The sequence below is a fragment of the Aquila chrysaetos genome, assembly GCF_900496995.4.
Source record: "Aquila chrysaetos chrysaetos chromosome W unlocalized genomic scaffold, bAquChr1.4 W_unloc_1, whole genome shotgun sequence".
NCBI lineage: Eukaryota > Metazoa > Chordata > Aves > Accipitriformes > Accipitridae > Aquila > Aquila chrysaetos.
In genome coordinates, this window is record NW_024470321.1 from 3,547,822 (window position 1) to 3,567,569 (window position 19,748).

The following is a 19,748-nucleotide window of genomic DNA, read 5'->3' on the forward strand; positions in this document are numbered from 1 at the left end:
TGAAGAGCTTACAATTCACAACTGCATGCACTAGACCTTTACCTACATTAAAAAAAAAGGTAGGAAGAAAACTAAGAACTTTCTTCCAATGGTGCCAAAACAGTGGTATTTTATATATATTTATATCTTGTGTGCATATATGTGTGTGTAAACATATATATCTATATATCTCCATACAAGGTAAGGATAAGGACTATAACACAATGTTATGGATGCACGGCTAACCAAATCCAACAGGTGTTAAAACTCAGATTTATTCTTCAGCAAAAGTTAGTTAGAAGTCCAGTAACATTTTATAAAACCACAGGCTCAATGATGTAAAGAGAATTAATACTACACGGCCGACTTAAGAATCCCCAAGATGTAAAGTGACAACTCAAAATATGTGTATCACTCACCTAAAAGCTGAGGGCTCTCTCCCTCGAGGAGTTACCTCGGGCGGTGCCCCGACCCGAGGGGGAGTCCCCGACTGCAGACCCGCTGCTCCGAGGAGGACTGCCAACGTGTCCTCCGGCAGGACCCCGTTTATACCCCTGTCGAATCTGACCTGTGGTCATTTAATTCTATTGGCCAGGAGGGTCACCTCGGTGTACCTGGCGCATCTCAATTGGCCAGTTCAAATTTCAACCTGCAGCCTCCAGGGTTTCCTTCCCCTCCTCCCTTCCTGGAGAATTTTTGTTTCCTGCTGGCGGGATGGGGGTAGGGGGAATGTACTGCCACACACAAGGGTAAACATAGGGGAAAAAATTTAATAGTCAATTCTATTGATGTTCCCAAATCTAAGAATTTTTCAGCGTTGCGATGACAGGGGTCTTAATATCTGGACCCTAAGCTGACTGAGCATATAAGGAACTACTTCTTGATTAAAAAAAAACCCCAGATGTCTTGTGCAGTGAGAAGCCTGGCCTGACTACAAATCCAAACAATGTAAAAAAAGGTGGCAAACAAATCCCTACGTTTTTAGTCTTGTCAGCATGTGTGTAAGAGTGAGTATATTGGGCACAGAGAAAAGGGCAAAGGGAGTTAAGCACATGGTGTTAACTTGTTCTTCCCAATATTTGGGAGTTAACCATACTTATATTGTCAGGTGCTAATGCTTTCTTCCAGGTCTGTACAGGAGGAAAAAAAGAACCAGCTTTTTGCTTGGATGTCTCAATACCAGATTATTTTTGAGCATCATAATCTAGACATAAATAATCAAAGAGTTCTATCTGACTGTCTCTACAGAACTCAACTTTCACTGAAACTGAAGGAGGCTTGTCTTATGCGGAGGCACAGGACATCACACACAGACCAATGTGATCAGGTGAAGTCCACTTTACTAGAGCATCAGACATCATTTTATACATTGGTTACATCCGTACATGCGTTTAGCTATTTTACTATTGGTTGCACACATTATTCACGCACTGTCCACGCGTCTAGTTACACTTAATGATTGGTTATATTAACACTGTACACGCGCATAAACATAAGACATAATTGGTTATACTAACTAAAACATGCGAGACTTGTCTCAGTCTAATTGGCCAAGATAAACTGCTGAATTAAGGTTGTTTGTGCCAAGTTCTCTTTATTGTGGAATGTGCACCTGTGTTTTTCTAATTGGTATCTTTCTTATTTTTGTCTTCTTGTTTATTCTGTTCAAGGCCTTCTAAAGGCGTCTGGAATGCTCTTGTGACCATTAGCTAAATATGTTCCCACAACAGTCTTAGGCTCTCTGAATTTCTTCAGCTGGGCTGGCTCAGACTGACTCCCACCTCCATTGTTTCCTTAGGCTGGAAGTGAAAGGAAATTCTTTGATCTCTTGTAAGAATAAATAAATTCTTTTCCCTCTTTTGGTACCTGCTGTATCAAGCTCAAATAAAAATCTCTGCCTTGGCAGGCAAAGCAAGTCTTCTAAGCAATAGTAAATACCCAGAACGGTTCTCTGGTAGAACCCTATTTTTAACAGGAACTTAGAATCCAGCTATCAGCTACTTGCCTCTCAAGTGAATGATTTGATTTCAACGTGAATACAGCACCCCTTCTGACATCTGACTGGATTTTCAAATGTGGGGTTTTTTTCTGACTGACACAAGGAGGAGAATTACAATTAAGTCTATATTATCCCACTTGCCACATTTCTGGCTCTGAAAGTGCTCAGATACTATAAAAATACATACTATAAGTATAGAAGCAGAATAGTCATAAAAGAAGGGGAAGACTCAGATTTAATTATCACATTTAACTTAGAAGCAAGAGGTGCACAGTTGCAACTGACACTCTTGGCTTATTATTTGGTTCTTTCCTGTGAAAAACATCATACAGTGTACCTTCACTGTCCTTTAGAATTTTTCATTTTGAAGATACCAACACTTTACTTAGTAATTAAGTACAGCCACCATAAGAATGCAGCAGAAATTTAAAAAAAGTAATCTTTTTTTCAAGAAAAACAATTAACTATCCCAGCTGAAGCCAGGACAATAAGTTTACCACATCTACAGAGACCTATAAATACTGAGGAAATTTAAAGTGACAAGATTTAAAGTGACGGCTCAAAACGCACGTATCACTCCCCGAAAAGCTGAGGGCTCTCTCCCTCGAGGAGTTACCTCGGGCGGTGCCCCGGCCCGAGGGGGAGTCCCCGACTGCAGACCCGCTGCTCCGAGGAGGACTGCCAACGTGTCCTCCGGCAGGACCCCGTTTATACCCCTGTCGAATCTGACCTGTGGTCATTTAATTCTATTGGCTAGGAGGGTCACCTCGGTGTACCTGGCGCATCTCGATTGGCCAGTTCAAATTTCAACCTGCAGCCTCCAGGGTTTCCTTCCCCTTCTCCCTTCCTGGAGAAGTTTCGTTTTCCTGCTGGCAGGATGGGAGGCCGGGATGTACTGCCACACCAATGTCATCCACCATGCTGGCAACCCTTAACCACCCCCAGTCCTGCCAAATTCCACCAAGCCCAAGAGACTGGAAAAAAATATTTGGGGCTATTAAGGAAGAGCTTTCTATTTACATATGAAAGAATTTTTTAATTGCATAGGCATACAGCTTTTTTTTAAATTTTAATTTTATCACCACTTGCTTTCAAATTAAGGCAGAAAGAATCCAGGATATTTTTAGTTACACATTTTAGCTTTGTGCTAAGAAGGAGACTTTCAGTCAGTCACTGACGTCTGTACACTTGGAAGATTACAAATCTACCCTTTTCTTGCAGCTGGGGGGGACAGATGCATCTGTGATCCTAAACCGGTTTTATAGTAAATTTCCTCATGCCAAACTGGATATTAAAATCAGCAGTTTAAATCAGTCCAACCAGTTATTTTTACAGCCATATGTTTGTAATCTAGAGTAACATGTTTAAGGAAGAATGGGGTAATTTATTCAGCAACAAAAATAATATGCCTTTGTTTAATGCAAAATAGATTAACATGAGGGGCAGAGAAAAGGGGGGTTATTAAAACATTTTTTTTCTGTTCTCAGCAGCCACATTTGAAAGATACTGAGCATTTTCCTTTTCTATTGACTGCAAAGCATTTATTTAACAGGATACTTGCTTTATATTAGTTACAGGTCTTAGCCTCCAACAGAATTGTTAAAATATTCTAAGAAAAATTGGAATCATATGTTTAGAAAAGTTAGGTCAAAAACATATTCATAATAAATGAAGAAATATATTATGCTCTTGCTGGAGATCGTTGGCAAGAATAGACTTACATTTGGTAGCCAGCCAGTTCCACTTGTATTTAAAATTTAAAGTTGAGTCTTAACCCTCTCTGTTAGTAGTTCAGGATGGCCTCTGAAGGAACTGTAGCTATTAATGCCTGCCTGCAATGTTTTACTTTCATCCACACAAATATATCTTGGTCTATATGGTGGATCTTTAATCTGTCAGTGGCATTTTAAGAAAGAGGGGTAGCTTGAAAAAAAAGAGAAAAAGACAGAATCCTTTCCTCTAACTTAGGGTATATCTGTTCTGCAGGCAGCAGCATAATACAGAGATGTTAACTCTAGTTTACGTGAAAAACCTTGCCACAGGCTAATGTACCTTGCTGTGATGCTGCATCAATTCACCTATATGGAGCTTAACACTGCCATGGCTAGACTACTTTGTTACTGTGTTAATATGCTTCTTTCCTATTCTCTGTAGATATGCTATATTAGCAGGGCACAATGAATGCAGCAGTTTGGGGAGTCCGTGTTTGCTGTGATAAAAGATATACCAAACAGTAGGTGTATGGTAAGAATATCGAGTTCTCGTGTTTTGTGGCAGTCAGTAGGGAGTGTCTTGTGTTGCTCAACAGTTAATTACTGTTGGTATTGCCTCCTACACTGTGCTGTAACACCTCAGGAAATCAGCTGATTAGGATTCTCATGCTAGCAAACATGAAAAAAATGTTTCGGGATTTTATAAAATAGTAGATTTGAATTAAGCTCTTTTCTTTTGCCCATTACTAGTTCTTCTAGGTACAGTATATAGCCCAGATAATATATTTTTGTACCTAGAGCATGCATTATGGCCTATATGAGTTGAAGCTAAGCATCTTAAGTATCCAAATGGTCTGATGCTGTTTTGTGGTTTTGCACTAGTGCAACAGGAGCCTTACACTGAGCAGGACTTCTGCACATCTTCTGTAGGACATGGTCACATTTGGCACTTACTTGAAGTGTATTGCACATTCTCAGGGTAGTACATAAATTGTTTCCCAAGTTAAAAAAAAATGCATCTCTAGAGTTGCACGGAACTTTGCCATCTGAATGCTATTCATCATTGTTTATAAAGAAAGTTTCCAGAACATTTGTTTTGCAGACAGCTAATATACCTGAGGGCCTAAATGAATGTTTGAAACAGCTGCTTCATTCTGTTCTGCCACTATGGGTAACTATTAAAGTTTAGGTTGATTAATTAGAGTATATCAAAATAATTTAAATAACACTCAGTGATGGGCTACTATATTAAATGTATATGCCTGTGAGACATGCAGAACTCTGGGGTATAAGAATTATATTGCTGCTTACCAGAATTCCCCTGCATTGGATGATATGTTTCAGTACTTCAGGAGGCTTGCTCTGTGTGCCCTAAACATGTATAAGGTCTCACTGGTACACCTCATATCAGTAGGAAGGCTTATTATATATTCCAGTGACCTTGAAAACTGTGTGGTGGGTTGACCCTGGCTGGATGCCAGGTGCCCACCAAAGCCGCTCTATCACTCCCCTCCTCAGCTAGATAGGGGAGAGAAAATATAACAAAAGGCTCATGGGTCAAGATAAAGACAGGAAGAGATAACTTAACCAATTACCGTCATGGGCAAAACAGACTTGACTTAAGGAAAATTAACTTAATTTATTGCCAATCAAACCAGAGTAGAGTAATGAGAAATAAAACCAAATCCTAAAACACCTTCCCCCCACCCCTCCCTTCTTCCCAGGCACAGCTTCACTCCCGGATTCTCTACCTCCTCCCCCCAGCAGCACAGGGGGACGGGGAATGGGGGTTACACTCAGTTCATCACACATTGTCTCTGCTGCTCCTTCCTCCTCAGGGGGCGGACTCCTCACACTCTTCCCCTGCTCCAGCGTTGGGTCCCTCCCACGGGAGACAGTCCTCCATGAACTTCTCCAATGTGGGTCCTTCCCACGGGCTGCAGTTTTTCATCAACTGCTCCAGCGTGGGTCCCTTCCATGGCGTGCAGTCCTTCAGGAACAGACTGCTCCAGCGTGGGTCCCCTGCGGGGTCACAAGTCCTGCCAGGAGCCTGCTCCAGCGCAGGCTTCCCACGGGGTCACAGCTTCCTTTGGGCATATCCACCTGCTCCGGCGTGGGGTCCTCCACGGGCTGCAGGTGAATATCTGCTCCTCTGTGGACCTCCATGGGCTGCAGGGGGACAGCCTGCCTCACCATGGTCTTCACCACAGGCTGCAGGGGAATCTCTGCTCCAGTGTCTGGAGCATCTCCTCCCCCTCGTTCTTCACTGACCTTGGTGGCTGCAGGATTGTTTGTCTTGCATGTTCTCACTCCTCTCTCCGGCTGCAGTTTCTGTGCCCCAGCAACTTTTTTTCCCCTTCTTAAATATGTTATCACAGAGGCGCTACCACCATCGCTGATTGGCTTGGCCTTGGCCAGTGGCAGGTCCCTCTTGGAGCCGGATGGCATTGGCTCTGTTGGACATAGGGGAAGCTTCTGGAATCTTCTCACAGAAGCCACCCCTGTTGCGTCCTCCTGCTACCAAAACCTTGCCACACAAACCCAATACAGTGTGACAGCAAAGGGTTTTTTTTTTTTCCTGACAGAGAGAGGAAAAACAATGCAAGTCAAAGGGTAGAAAGTGGTCCAGTAGTTCATGAGACTGCTCAAGCATTAAGCTTGACAGTCACAAGAAAAATGAAGTTAGAGAAAGGAAATAAAGGAGCCATTCTAGTTTATAGAAGGGAAGGTAGAGCCCTGCTTGTGCCCCAAGGGTGTGTATGTTTGACAATCCTCCATGCTGCAGCGGTGCATCACCAGAGCCAGTGCTCACTTCTGTGGTGCCCTGATATCCTGAACCCTGAGGTGAAAATCCTGCTCCATGCGAGTCAGTGCGCGGGAGCTGTGAAAGCAATGGCTTTCACATTGCTCCATCTTCCCCCTATCTCCATTGCTTTACCTAGGGTCAGTTAAATACAAATCTTTCATCCTCTCCCTCTTTCAGCAGCAGGCTGCTCATAATCATTGCTGTTAATTTGCATCTCCAATTCTCTGCTGCACATAGCCATGACTACACACAGCTTGCCAAGCCAGGACTTAGTCCTGGCCTGTCTCTACGCTGAAGTCCTCAACCTTTTACTCATCCAATATTATTCATCAAGCTCTTCTGCTTAAAATTGATATTTTTATTTGCATTTGAAATATCACCCAACCTCTCTGGGCAGTCCTTTGGCCTGTCCTCCCGTTTCTTCTCCATTTCCATTTGGCTGGCATGGCTACACACTTAGGTGCATACAGTGGTTTGCCAGTTCAAATAGTGTTTTGAGCAGAAGAACATGAGAGCTTTGATCTGAAAGCTATGTTAGAGCAGAATTGTACCCACAGAATAAGGCAAATGGGAGGGAGGATTCCTTAGCTTTTTCGTAACCCTATGTTAACATATACAAGCAGTTTCTAGAATAACATTAGCTGCTTTTTAATGCACTTGGACCCAGTGCAATATTTTTCTATGAAGCAGCAGGTCATTAGTTCCCACACTTGCAGCATTTGTTCATTAAAGTCAGTAGAAAACAGTTGTCTTGAAAACCTGACATTTAAATATTATTTTCATTTTATAATTGACCTATTTTCGTTATTATTTTCCCATCACCTGCAGCTTCTTAAAATCTTATGCTCATTACCAAAAGTAATCATATAAATGTTCAATGCCTGATTTATCTAAAAGACACTTAGTTAAATAAAAGTATAGCAGAAGTATTGCCGAAATATTTGAAAATCAGCAGCACTACTAACTGCCATATTAAAGTATTTCTCAGCTTTATAACTTTATTCAATATAAACCAGCTGCCAGCTTTGTTCTTTATCCTCATTTGTTGATGCTACCTCTCCGTGATCTTTCTTTACCTAAATTCACATTTCTGCTTTACTCCCCATCATTTTCTAAATGCCATTTCAGTAGTCCAAACTGAATTACTTCATTTCTCTTAAAATATTCTCACTGCCTTGTCTTCTGTCACCATATCTAAGACCAGCAGCCTCCATGACCGAGCTGTAAGCTCTGCTTCCGTACAGCATTGAGTCTGCAGCATTTGAGCCCCTTGGGGCTTTTAAAGACAGGCCAAACAGGCACAGGGACATCCTTGGAAATTGTGTGAGAGAGTTCACAATGGTTAAAATTAACTTTGCCTCACCTCTCCTCAGGTGGCAAGAAGGAAAGCTCTGGATTGCTTCTTTAGTTTCCATACATGATAAATCCTGCTATGTCTTGGCAGAGTCTTTAAAATAAATCCAGCATAATGGAAGGAATTTGTATGGAAACTCTCCTGCTTTGTCTTCTTGGGTTCTCTCTCTCCTGTTTTTCTGTTTGATCCATCTTCCTTTTATATTTTTTTAGACCATTCTCATCCTTCCCACCTTTCTTTGTAGCCTGTTCAGAAAAATAAGGTGTTTTCTTAGGAACTCTAATCGAAAAGCCTTTTAACTATTAAAGATTAACCATTAAAGCATCTGTGGAAAAGCACACATTTCCCTGACACGTGGCTCTAGCCTGCCGCATTCTGAAACTCAGCTATTAGTAATGCTTCAATACCTTGTTCACACTTAACAGCTTGATAGGAAGACAAGCTCAGATCCTACATGGAAAATACACAAATGCAGGCTAATGTCATATGCCTGGGTAGGGAGCTACAAAAGCCTCTAACTGCGAGCAAGCAAGCGTAAGAACCTGTCTTTCAGTGGCACAATTTGTTGGAGATTTTGATGAAGCTTTCTAGTGAGCTTTCTGAGAGTGGCTGGGGTGCTTTCAGTGTGGAGGAGAGGAGGGTTGCACATGTGTCTGTGCACAGAGAAAAAAGGATGAATGTAGCAAATCAGGCCCAGGCGGAGGAGATCAAACAAAAAAGGGCCTTTTGGAGAAGATGATGTGCATGTGCAGCTGGAAAAGCAAAGCTCTGAAATGACTATTTCAGAGCACACAATATGCTTCAGATAAGAAAACCCAATGCTATGGCACTGGTAGAAATTTTCCAAATGGTATCTACACTCATGTTGAATTTGGGGGCCAAACATAGTCTAAATGCTCAAACCTTTACCTGGATTTCCCTGTAAGATTAACAGATATTTGGACTTTTCCTTTACACAAGGTGATCAAAAGCAGTTGCCAATTTCAGTGAGAGGTTTCCTACACAGCATTTTGTTTAGTCCCTTTTTAGTGATATTGAAATATTTGTTTCTACCTCACCAAAAAATCACGATATAAGCCATTTCACCATTTGGACCGAATTAACTAAACTCTTTTTAAAGAAAGAATATAAGACAGGCTAGAATGAGAGATTTCTTTCCTTTTAGGAATTTTGGTGAAATTTCAATTGGCTTCTGAATTTCTGCCTTAAAAATAGAAGTAATTAGTTTTGTTATAAATTCATTTGTGATTTGGAAGCATCTAGATCCTCTAGCAGAATCAAAGACCAAACATCCTGGGACAAGAACTAACCCAACTGACAACGAGAAAGAGAGTGGGAGAAACAGAATGATGTCGGCTTTTCTTAATTATTTATTTTTAATTGTTATTTTAGTTTTTATTGTTATTACATTAACTGGTAGTATGTAGGATGATTTACTTCAGTATTTTCTGTGATTTGCACAATCTTAGACCAGAAGGATCAGGGAAAATGTCCTGACAAAGAGCACTAATTCCTGTATGGCTTCGTATATGAAAATATTGCCAACAGAAGAAATGAAGATGCTTGGGGGTAACTTCTTTTTGCTTCTCTTCAGTACATGACAAAGAGACAAGCTGCCTTAAAAATGGTAAGAGAGAATAGTAAGCAACAGTAAGTAATTTAGTCCTTTCCTTATGTCACAGTGACATTATGTGAAATATATTAACCTGATTCGTGTCAATATAAAACAATGATAGGGCTGCATGGTGAAATGTGACCCTCTCTGCATATGTAATCTTTAACTGTTTTGAATATGAAGCAATACTAATTGATTCCCCTGACCTGGAATTAAAAGTGACCTCTGCTCAGAGTCCAGCACAATTTTTGTTTAGGGAACCATCAGAAGAATTACAACATAACTGTTTAGAAGTAATTGAGACCCAAATCAAGGTGAGACCAGATTTAAGGGATATTGAATTAGAAAAAGGAGAAATACTGTTTGTGGATGGCTCCTCCCGAATGGTAGAAGGGAGGAGAAAATCAGGATATGCAATAATTAATAAGGACTTAAAGCTTGTGGAATCGGGACCTCTGAGTCCATCGTGGTCAGCTCAGGCCTGTGAGCTGTACGCCCTATGCAGGGCCCTGGAGTTACTAAAAGGAAAAAGTGGGACCGTATTTACAGATTCTAAATATGCATATGGGGTGGTCCACACTTTTGGAAAAATCTGGGAGGAAAGAGGTTTAATTAATACTCAAGGGAGAAATCTTATACATCAAGAATTAATAGTAAAAATTTTAAGGGCATTAAGAGAACCAAAAGAGATAGCAGTGGTACATGTGAGAGGACACCAAAAGGGCTTAGATTACCGAACCAGAGGAAATAATTTGGCAGATAAAGAGGCCCAGGAAGCAGCCCTAAGGACTCAGGTCGCTAAAATTAACGTAGTACAAACCAAGGGGGATACCAGTGAAGAAAGACGGGAGGAAGGAGAGAAGAAGTTTACCCCTGAAGAACAAACAAAATTGAAAAAAATAGGAGCTAAGTTAGAACAAGGAAAATGGACACTGCCCGATGGGTGAGAAATGTTGCCAAAAGCGTATGCCAGACAAATATTGGGACGTTTGCATGCGCAAACACATTGGGGTACAAAGGCATTGAGTGATCACTTCCTTAAACAATTTGGCTGTATTGGGATTTTTGAAATAGCAAAACAAATTACACAAGGCTGTTTAACCTGTCAAAAGATAAATAAGAAAGCGTTTCGACAAGTAGCTACGGGAGGTAAAAAAACAGCATACAGACCTTTTGAGAAAATACAAGTTGATTTCACTGAATTACCCAAGGTAGAGAGGATAAAATATTTATTGGTAATAGTAGATCATCTAACGTGGTGAGTAGAAGCTTACCCTGGAGCACGGGCTACGGCACAGATGGTGGTAAAAATTCTATTAGAACACTTGATACCTAGATATGGGATAATCCAGTACATTGACTCTGATCAAGGCACACACTTCACTTCCAAAGTAATAAAAATATTATGTCAATCATTAGGTATTCAGTGGGAATACCACACTCCGTGGCATCCACAAAGCTCAGGGAAAGTAGAAAGGATGAATCAAACAATAAAACAACAGTTGGCTAAATTAATGATTGAGACCCAAATGCCTTGGACAAAATGTTTACCATTGGCACTTTTAAATATAAGAACGAAGCCACACAGTGAGACTGGATTATCACCATACGAAATGTTATATGGTATGCCTTATTCTCACGGGATGCCTCTGGGGAATTGAGACAAGGGGAGTCAAAAGAATCTCAGTAGACATAATAAAGGGGGATGAAAGATGATGTTTAGCGCTTACATTGTTGAAATTAGCTGACATAGAGACAGTCCTTGATAAGAAGAGCTGGTCCTAAGAAGCAGCCAATAAGGTAAAGACAGTTCCTGATAAGAAGCAGGAGCAGGCCCCAAGAGCCAGCTAAGACTGGTCTTGCGGCTTGGGTGAATACCAAGAAATCACTGAGCCTGCGCAAGAAGAAAGGTTACTAGCGGTGACGAAGAGGAGTCATCTATCTTCATCTCTGCGACCACCAGACGACCACCATAAAGAGGCACTGCGCAAGCGCAGTTGAGAGGAGACTATGGAAATGACCTCTCGGAGCTAATTTTAATATGAAGCGGGGACAGGTCATGCATATGTATAGGCGTATTGTGAATATGTAACACTTGACTGTATAAACTTGAAACTAACTGCCGAGTCGGGCGCGCACGACTTTGGTGGGACTACCCCCCGTGCTGCCCAGCGCTGAATAAACATACCTACTTTACAATCTCACTGATTGTGGAGTCCGTTTCCGCACGTCAGAATAATGCAGTTGAAGATAAAAATATCCGAGAATATATAATCACTATCGGGAAAAGATTAAAGGAACTAAGAGAGATTGGGATGTTGACTCAAACACCACCTTTAGGATTTACAATTCATCAATTAAAACCGGGAGATAAGGTTCTAATAAAAACATGGAAGGAAGAAAACTTATCTCCCCTCTGGGAAGGACCTTTTCTTGTTTTATTAACTACAGAAACAGCTGTGAGAACTGCTGAAAAAGGATGGACGCACGTGTCGCGAATAAAAGGTCCAGTGAAGGAGTGGAAAATGACATCTGAGCCAGGAGAAACTAAACTAACCATCAAACAGACTTGAAGAGGCCTTACAATTGACTGGTAGGGATATATGTGTATCCTTACAGACTCCAGACCCAAGTGAATCCCAGCTCATTGGCTGAGGCCGTGGAAAGAACCATTGTCGTATGGGAGGAGTACCCCAACTGACAACACGGGACAGCAGAACCCTGAGTCGAGCTAGTACTCAACTTTGTCCAATTTGTCGCCGGTGCAGTTTGTATCTTATTTGCCATTGTTATTACTGTGGGAAATATATAATCCATTATAACGGATCACAACAAGTATATTTAGTGACCACACTATCTCCTTTTTTAGATGTAGACGTATTAATCAATTAGAAATACTAACAAGAAAAAGATATTTTTGTTGTCGAACTAACAGGGTTGTAGTAATATAAGATAAATTGCTGTGGGAATTTTATTATGACTATTTCTATATAATATATACAAAAACTTTTAATTCCTACCAGGGAAAACAATAATGGGGATCATTTAAGCATTAAGATGCCTATAAAAGACACTGAACTTTTGGAACATAGCACACAAATTGGACTAAGAGCTGACCCTATAATCCCTTGAGTGTTTAGGACAGACCACCTCTTAAGGAAGAGGGCAAGACCGGATAGGGAACCAGTGGTGCGGCTAAAAGGGTCTGCCAAGGGCTGCAACCCCTCAGGGCTCTGACCGCCGACCACTATGGCCCTTACCGGACCTCTTCTAGTTCTACTTGGGGTGAGTTCTTTGACCCTGGCTACTGAAAACAACTGCAGTCAATGTATAGTGACCACTAGAAGGGGACGAATAAGCTCCCTAACCTTAGTATATCATACTATCTATGACTGCAAGGGTCAGAAAATTGGAAGCTGCATTTATAACCAAACCCAGTATGCTCTATGCAGAGAAGAAAACAGAACTGTATGCTATGATCCAAAGGAACTCCCTTATCAATATTGGGTCGAGATTAGAACAAATGATCAAAATGGGAGATTAATAGGATCAAGTAAAAGAATTACTAATTCAACCATACCCGCCTGGGTATCCTTTGATGCATGTGATGCAATTGACGACGACCCAGACACAAATTGTGGGAGTGTAGAGTGGAGAAAATATTATTCAGAACAACCAAAGTACTTATGTCCAGGAGCCGGGCATTGTCAAATTAATGCAAACTACCGGCGCTCTGAAACAGCAAGATATCAATCTGCCCACTTATGTGGCAGGAGGGGATGGGGGTGTATGTGTTGGGCAACCCAAAACTGGGGATACGAAAGTCATTGTGGGGAAATACAGGCCTCCATAACCGCGGGGCCTGTAGATAAAAACTGCACCACCCGTAGCTGTAATCCTGTCAACATAACTATTAAAAACCCAGAAAATTGGAAACAGAAACAAATAGTTTACCTTGGGCTTAAAATCTATGGGACAGGAGGGGACCCAGGCATTGTCCTGAATATACAGATCAAAGAAAAGTCTAGAGAATCAATATAACATCGATTATTGTTTAACTCCTTTTATCATGAAATAGAGACAGGAGTAAAATATGAAATTCCCACAGTTGCTAAAAATTTATTTGTAAACCTTGCAGAAAATATTGCTAAATCATTAAAAGTGACTAATTGCTATGTTTGCGGAGGAACAAATCAAGGTGAACGATGGCCATGGGAGGCCATGGAGAGCAACATAAGTAATCCCCAAGTATGGAAAACAGTGGGAAAGGATAATAGGAAACAACAATGGGTGCTTCAAACGAGTATAATTGGGAAGAGTTGTTGGCAAAACCTAAGGGATGATGGAAGACAAGTAGGTAACCTGGAGTGTGAAGGAGGTTTTCTATGGAATGAAACACGGAATAATTGGGATAGGTGGGGAAACCCACTGGAAATAAATAATCAATTTAAAAATTGGACAAATGGAACGAATATACCAAATGGTTGGCCAACCCCTAAAGGACATTATTGGATTTGTGGCAGATTAGCTTAGGCATATTTGCCAAAGAATTGGACAGGGTCCTGTGTATTAGGAACTATAAGACCCAGTTTTTTCCTATTACCCATAAATCAAGGAGAGCGACTAGGAGTTCAAATATATGCAGAGACCAATGAGTTAGGAAAAAGACGTCAGAAACGAAACCTGCAAATTGGGAATTGGAAAGATAACGAATGGCCTCCTGAGAGAATTATTGCCTATTATGATCCAGCTACATGGGCAGAAGACAGATCTTGGGGCTATAGGACCCCAATATATATGCTTAATAGAATAATAAGGTTACAAGCTGTAGTGGAAATAATCGTAAATAAAACTGGAGATGCACTTGGATTAATTGCCAAACAAAATACCAAGATGAGAACGGCTTTGTATCAAAATCGCTTAGCTTTGGATTATTTGTTAGCACAGGAAGGGGGTGTGTGTGGAAAATTTAATCTTAGTAATTGTTGTTTAGAAATTGATGATGAAGGAAAAGCTGTGAATGAACTTGTAATGGAAATGAAGAAAATTGCACATGTCCCAGTTCAGACTTGGAATGGAATTAACCTAGGGGGATTATGGGGAGACTTTATGAACGGTGATTGGCTCAATAAAATTGGGATAGTTGTATTAGGAATATGTGGAGGATTGTTAATAATTCCATGTTTAATACCTTGTTTTACTAGACTAATACATTTGGTTATACAAGGAATACAGATATCTGCTGTACCTGTTGATCCAGAATCTGGAAGAGAAAAGGCCCATTCCCTAATGATAATAAAAAAAAGAGAAGATCCGAGATTGATACCAATTCAGCAAGTATTAACACGATTGAAAATGAAAACACGAATCAATACCATAAAAAAGGAAATGGGGGATTGTGAAATATATTAACCTGATTCGTGTCAATATAAAACAATGATAGGGCTGCATGGTGAAATGTGACCCTCTCTGCATATGTAATCTTTAACCGTTTTGCTTGATCTTGTATAACCGTAGGCCTAAGGGAAGTAGGAGAGTATGTATATAGTTCTTGCAAAAGCCATATAACAGTAGGGAATTACAAAAGTTGGAAACGAAATAAAATCAGACATCAAGTAGAAATCGAAAAATACCTTACACGGTCTCTCGGAAGTAGTGGAATTTAAAGAAAGTAGTGGTTTAAAGAAAAAGGGGGGGGGGATTGATATAGAGAACAAACTGCTTTTTGCTTAATGATTGTCTCTCTGTAACTTTACATACCAAGGACTGGTGTTTGTCAAGGATTAAGCCTGTCAGAGACTGGTACTTGGGAATGATGAACAAGAAGGAACCAAGAGCGATCACAAGACTTAATTAAGTGTTCGATGAAATTATGATCTTGTTAAGAAGGCACAAGTAGAGGCCTTGCTTGAATAGATAAGGCCGGAAAAGATAAGAACTCCTGCCTTTGTTCCCATCCTTGTAGATAATTTAGCTTAAACTACCCATATGGTTCTATACCACTAATGAGAACTTAGATAATAAGAACACTAACAAGCACTAAGGTATCAAAACATGTAAAGGACCATACTGCGCAGAATCACCTGAGGAGGGTCAAGAAGCGGACAAGTGAGGAAGACTATGGAAGACCACCAGAGGACTCCTGAAGACCACCAGAGACCTTCAATGCTCTTGTGTAAAGGACATTTACATATGCTAATAGTTTCCCGGAAAACTAATTTCTCAGGAATCTAGTGAATATGTATGTAGAACCTGTACTTAACCTGCACAATTAGACCTGACGGTGTGTGCCTTGGTAGAGCAGAGGCTCCCGGTGCACCCAGCGCTGTTTGCTTGCCTCTATTCATGTAATAAATTGTAAACTTTAATTAGAATCCTGTTTTGGACATGATCATTTTTCACACATTATATCTGCCAAGAGAGTTTTCAGCTGTATTCATATGTATGAGCTTGTGTAGCCTTTGAGACTTTTTATGTATATAGAACTCATTATAAACAGTAAGGACCAAGATCAAGCTGAGAACAGCCTAGAAAACAAGAGCCCGCAATGTCTCTGAAAACCTTGACATAAGTTCAAAATTTCCATTCTGTTCCCTTACTGCATCTCTTAGTAGGCAAAGGTGAGCACAATAAATATAACAGTTTACCTCAACCACAGTAAACCTCTAGATAAGACAATAGTTATCAGGAAGGAAAAAGGTTGGGGAGAAAGCTTCAGAGTATTGTCCAAAAATATTTGAGAAGCCATGTTAGAATCACAGAAAGACCAGTAGCCTTAGTTAATTGTTTTTTACTATCCAGTGGTTAAGCTTTGAAGAGGAAACTATTGGCTTCTAAGATTACAGAATTCATCCTAAGATCTGTCTAAAAAAATCATCTTTTTATGTGTTTGTGGGTGTCACATGCATAGAGAAAATAGTACCTCAGTTGCAAAACTGATCTAAGAATGTAGGTCTTGCAAACTTCACTGAAGATTTAAACCCAAAAATTTCTCCAGCTGAAGAACATCAGACTGTGTATTATTCCATAGTAGCATGCTGTAGACTAATGCAGAAGTAACAATTCATTGAACAATAAGAACCAAGGAAGCATAAGCTGGGATTTTTTAAATAAGATTTAACACACTGTAAAGAGTTGCGTTAATCTCAGCCAATCTCTGTTTGAGCTGTTCTTATAACTCATTACTCTACCTGTGGCTACCCTAGAGTGAGTGTTAAGGCATGTCAAAATGGGTGGAGATATGAAAACAAGTCCACTTAAAAGGATTTTTTCTCAGCTCCCACCTACACATAAGAGTCAGATAATGCTCTGCAATCTGATATGAAGCCACATTCCCACTTCCACCTGTTATTCTTGACCTATTTAAATTCTCAGCCCCAATAGTAAAGAGGAGAGGAAGAATGACAGCACCTACTATGAAGTGCACTGTAAGACATAACACTGTTGCATGCAGTTGCTTAACGTGTCTCCAGATGCAGCTGTTGAAGATGACGGGAGTCTGCCTGGGACAGTGTCCTCAGTGGGAATATAGACCCAGGATATACCCTGTAGCAACAACATACCCTATAACATTTAAAGTCTCTCACTGGCAAGTCTTAATTTCTCAGCTAGAATAGGAAGACAGTGATCTTTTTTGGAAGAAACCATTCGGTTCACTGAGTTCAGACTAAAAGTTTCACTAGTTTGGTGGGGTTTTTTCCTACCTTCCTTCCATACTGGCTTTAGACTCCTTCACAGAACATTTTAGGTTTCACGGCAGATTCTCCAAGACAGAATGCGTTTTTCTAGTCACATTACTATTCATATCTTTAAGCCTCGCCTCACTGATAGCTCTGATGCACTCCTTTAAACACATAAAGGAGACATCTTTAGCTGCAAAAACTCATTGTTCTGAACTGTTGCCAGTGACATTTATGGTGGGTAGTAATATAGGAATTCTGAGCACTTCTTCATAAAAAAAAATCAGACTACTTAGCCCATCTCTGTAAGCATGTCACACCTGTATCAGCAGTAGTGCTGCTTGTTAGTAGTGTCTGCTTAAAAGACCACTCTCATGGCTGCCTTGAAGATCAGTGATACTATAGCAATAAAAATGCATCCGTGTTGGCCTGCAAAGGGGTACACAGGGTTTTTTCCATGAGGCACTAATAAAGCCAGGCTGGGTAAAATCCCAAAAAGGAGGCAATGCCCAGCCCAATAACAGCCCAAGAAACTGTTCAATAACCTCATGGGGTCAGCTCCTCTCTTCTCTCCTCCACTCCTGCCATGATGCCAGTTAAGTACAGCTCAGCTTCATCAGGCTCAGCAGTCTGAAGAGCGTTTACTCAGTCCTCAAGGAAGCTTTAGTTACTTGCTCCAAGTTTGCTGTTGCTGTGGTTATGCTACTACAGACACTTGAGCTGGCAAGAATAAAGGAGTTTAGGTTTGTTTATGTGAACTGTTGTGATAGCAATGTAAGTGTGTGTCCTTCTTTGGAAGGAGAACTTTAATCACAGTGGGAAGGCATGTGTTGTTTTGCTGGTGTGTGGTGGTGGTTCAGGTGCTTCCTGTGAAAATGTCACATTTGATTGTAAAGGTTAAAGAAAAGAGGTATATAACAAGTAATGCTTTGAATAAAAGTCTGTTATACTCTAAGACTGTCTGCCTTCTCCCTCATGGAGGAAAAGATGGCAATGTGTATGCATGTCTGTGCTAGCTGGTCAGGATTGTGTAGAAAGGATTGGACTTGTTTGGAGAGTGCTAGGGATAGACTCATGTAAGTGAATGAGAACTGTTGAGCACAGCTTATCTATTTGCACATGTGATTTTATTTTCACTTTGTTTTGTTGCAGTCTTAAAACTCAGATTGTGAACTATCTGCTACCCCTTGGAGAGGGTGTAAAAGTGTCCTAGTTTCAGCTGGAATAGAGTTAACTGTCTTCCTAGTAGCTGGTACGGTGCTATGTTTTGAGTTCAGTATGAGAAGAATGTTGATAACACCGATGTTTTCAGTTGCTGCTAGTAGTGTTTAGACTAATGTCAAGGATTTTTCAGCTTCTCATGCCCAGCCAGCGAGAAAGCTGGAGGGGCACAAGAAGTTGGCACAGGACACAGCCAGGGCACCTGACCCAAACTGGCCAACAGGGTATTCCATACCATGTGACGTCCCATCCAGTATAGGAACTGGGAAGTGGGGGCGGGGAATCGCCGCTCGGGGACTAGCTGGGTGTCGGTCGGTGGGTGGTGAGCAATTACACTGCGCATCATTTGTACATTCCAATCCTTTCATTATTGCTGTTGTCATTTTATTAGTGTTATCATTATCATTATTCGTTTCTTCTTTTCTGTTCTATTAAACTGTTCTTATCTCAACCCGTGGATTTGCTTCTTTTTCCCGATTTTCTCCCCCATCCCACTGGGTGGGGGGGGAGTGAGTGAGCGGCTGCGTGGTGCTTAGTTGCTGGCTGGGGTTAAACCACGACAAAAAGGTACAAAAGAGAGAAGATGCAAGAAAGGAGTATATTCTTGATGCCCATTCCCATGGACTGAACTTGTTGACAGAGAGGAAGGGGAAGACCATGGGCAGAACTGAGCAGGAAAGGGTTTGGGGGTAAAGTTGTTTGGGTGACAACACTGTGAGGTGGAATCTGCATCATCCCCTCTGGGCAGAGTGCCTAAAGGACCAGCCTAGTGTAACAGATCTGTGATCTTCCCAGGCCTTTGCACTGTGCAGATGGATAACTGAATGGAGATCCTCAGTGCACCAACTGCTGCATTTCTTACTGGGAAAGTGTGATTTGCTGCAGCTTCAGGGTTAGGTATTTAAATTAAGAAATACCAGAACTAGTTACTGATTCAGCTCTTACTGCTCTTTCTTATGCTTATGCAGGATGAAGGTATATCACTTAAGATTATTTTCAGCCATTCTTCTGGATCAAAATATACAATAATTCCAACTCTTGGCAAATTTTTCTGATAATTATTACAGAGTTTATGAAAATTGTCTGAGCCAATGAACTTGCTCCAAATTATCACTGATGTAACTAAAACAGGGATCCACCATGCAGGGAATGTTGTCAATAAGCAGAAAACTAAGGCTTGTATAGCTGCTTTATTCCCTGACCACTCTTTGGGGTGCAGCATATAGCCAGCATTTCGGGTCTTGATGGTTTTGGTTTTCTTTAGAAAGAAAGTCTTGAGACAACTGGGTATATTCTCTGGTAGAACCCTGTTTCCTTAAAAAAAATGTTTCCCCAAAATAATAGGGGAGAAAGTTCAAGCTGACGGCCTCCTTGTTTGATATC

At 40.9% G+C, this 19,748-nt stretch overlaps 1 long non-coding RNA gene across 1 annotated transcript; it reads left to right on the plus strand.

Moving 5' to 3' along the window:
• The first annotated feature begins 9,723 nt into the window (after window positions 1-9,723).
• Window positions 9,724-12,017, plus strand: LOC121232893. The gene is made up of 2 exons (XR_005931749.1): window positions 9,724-9,779; window positions 11,917-12,017. It is a non-coding gene; the product is annotated as an uncharacterized LOC121232893 (long non-coding RNA).
• Window positions 12,018-19,748: the final 7,731 nt, after the last annotated feature.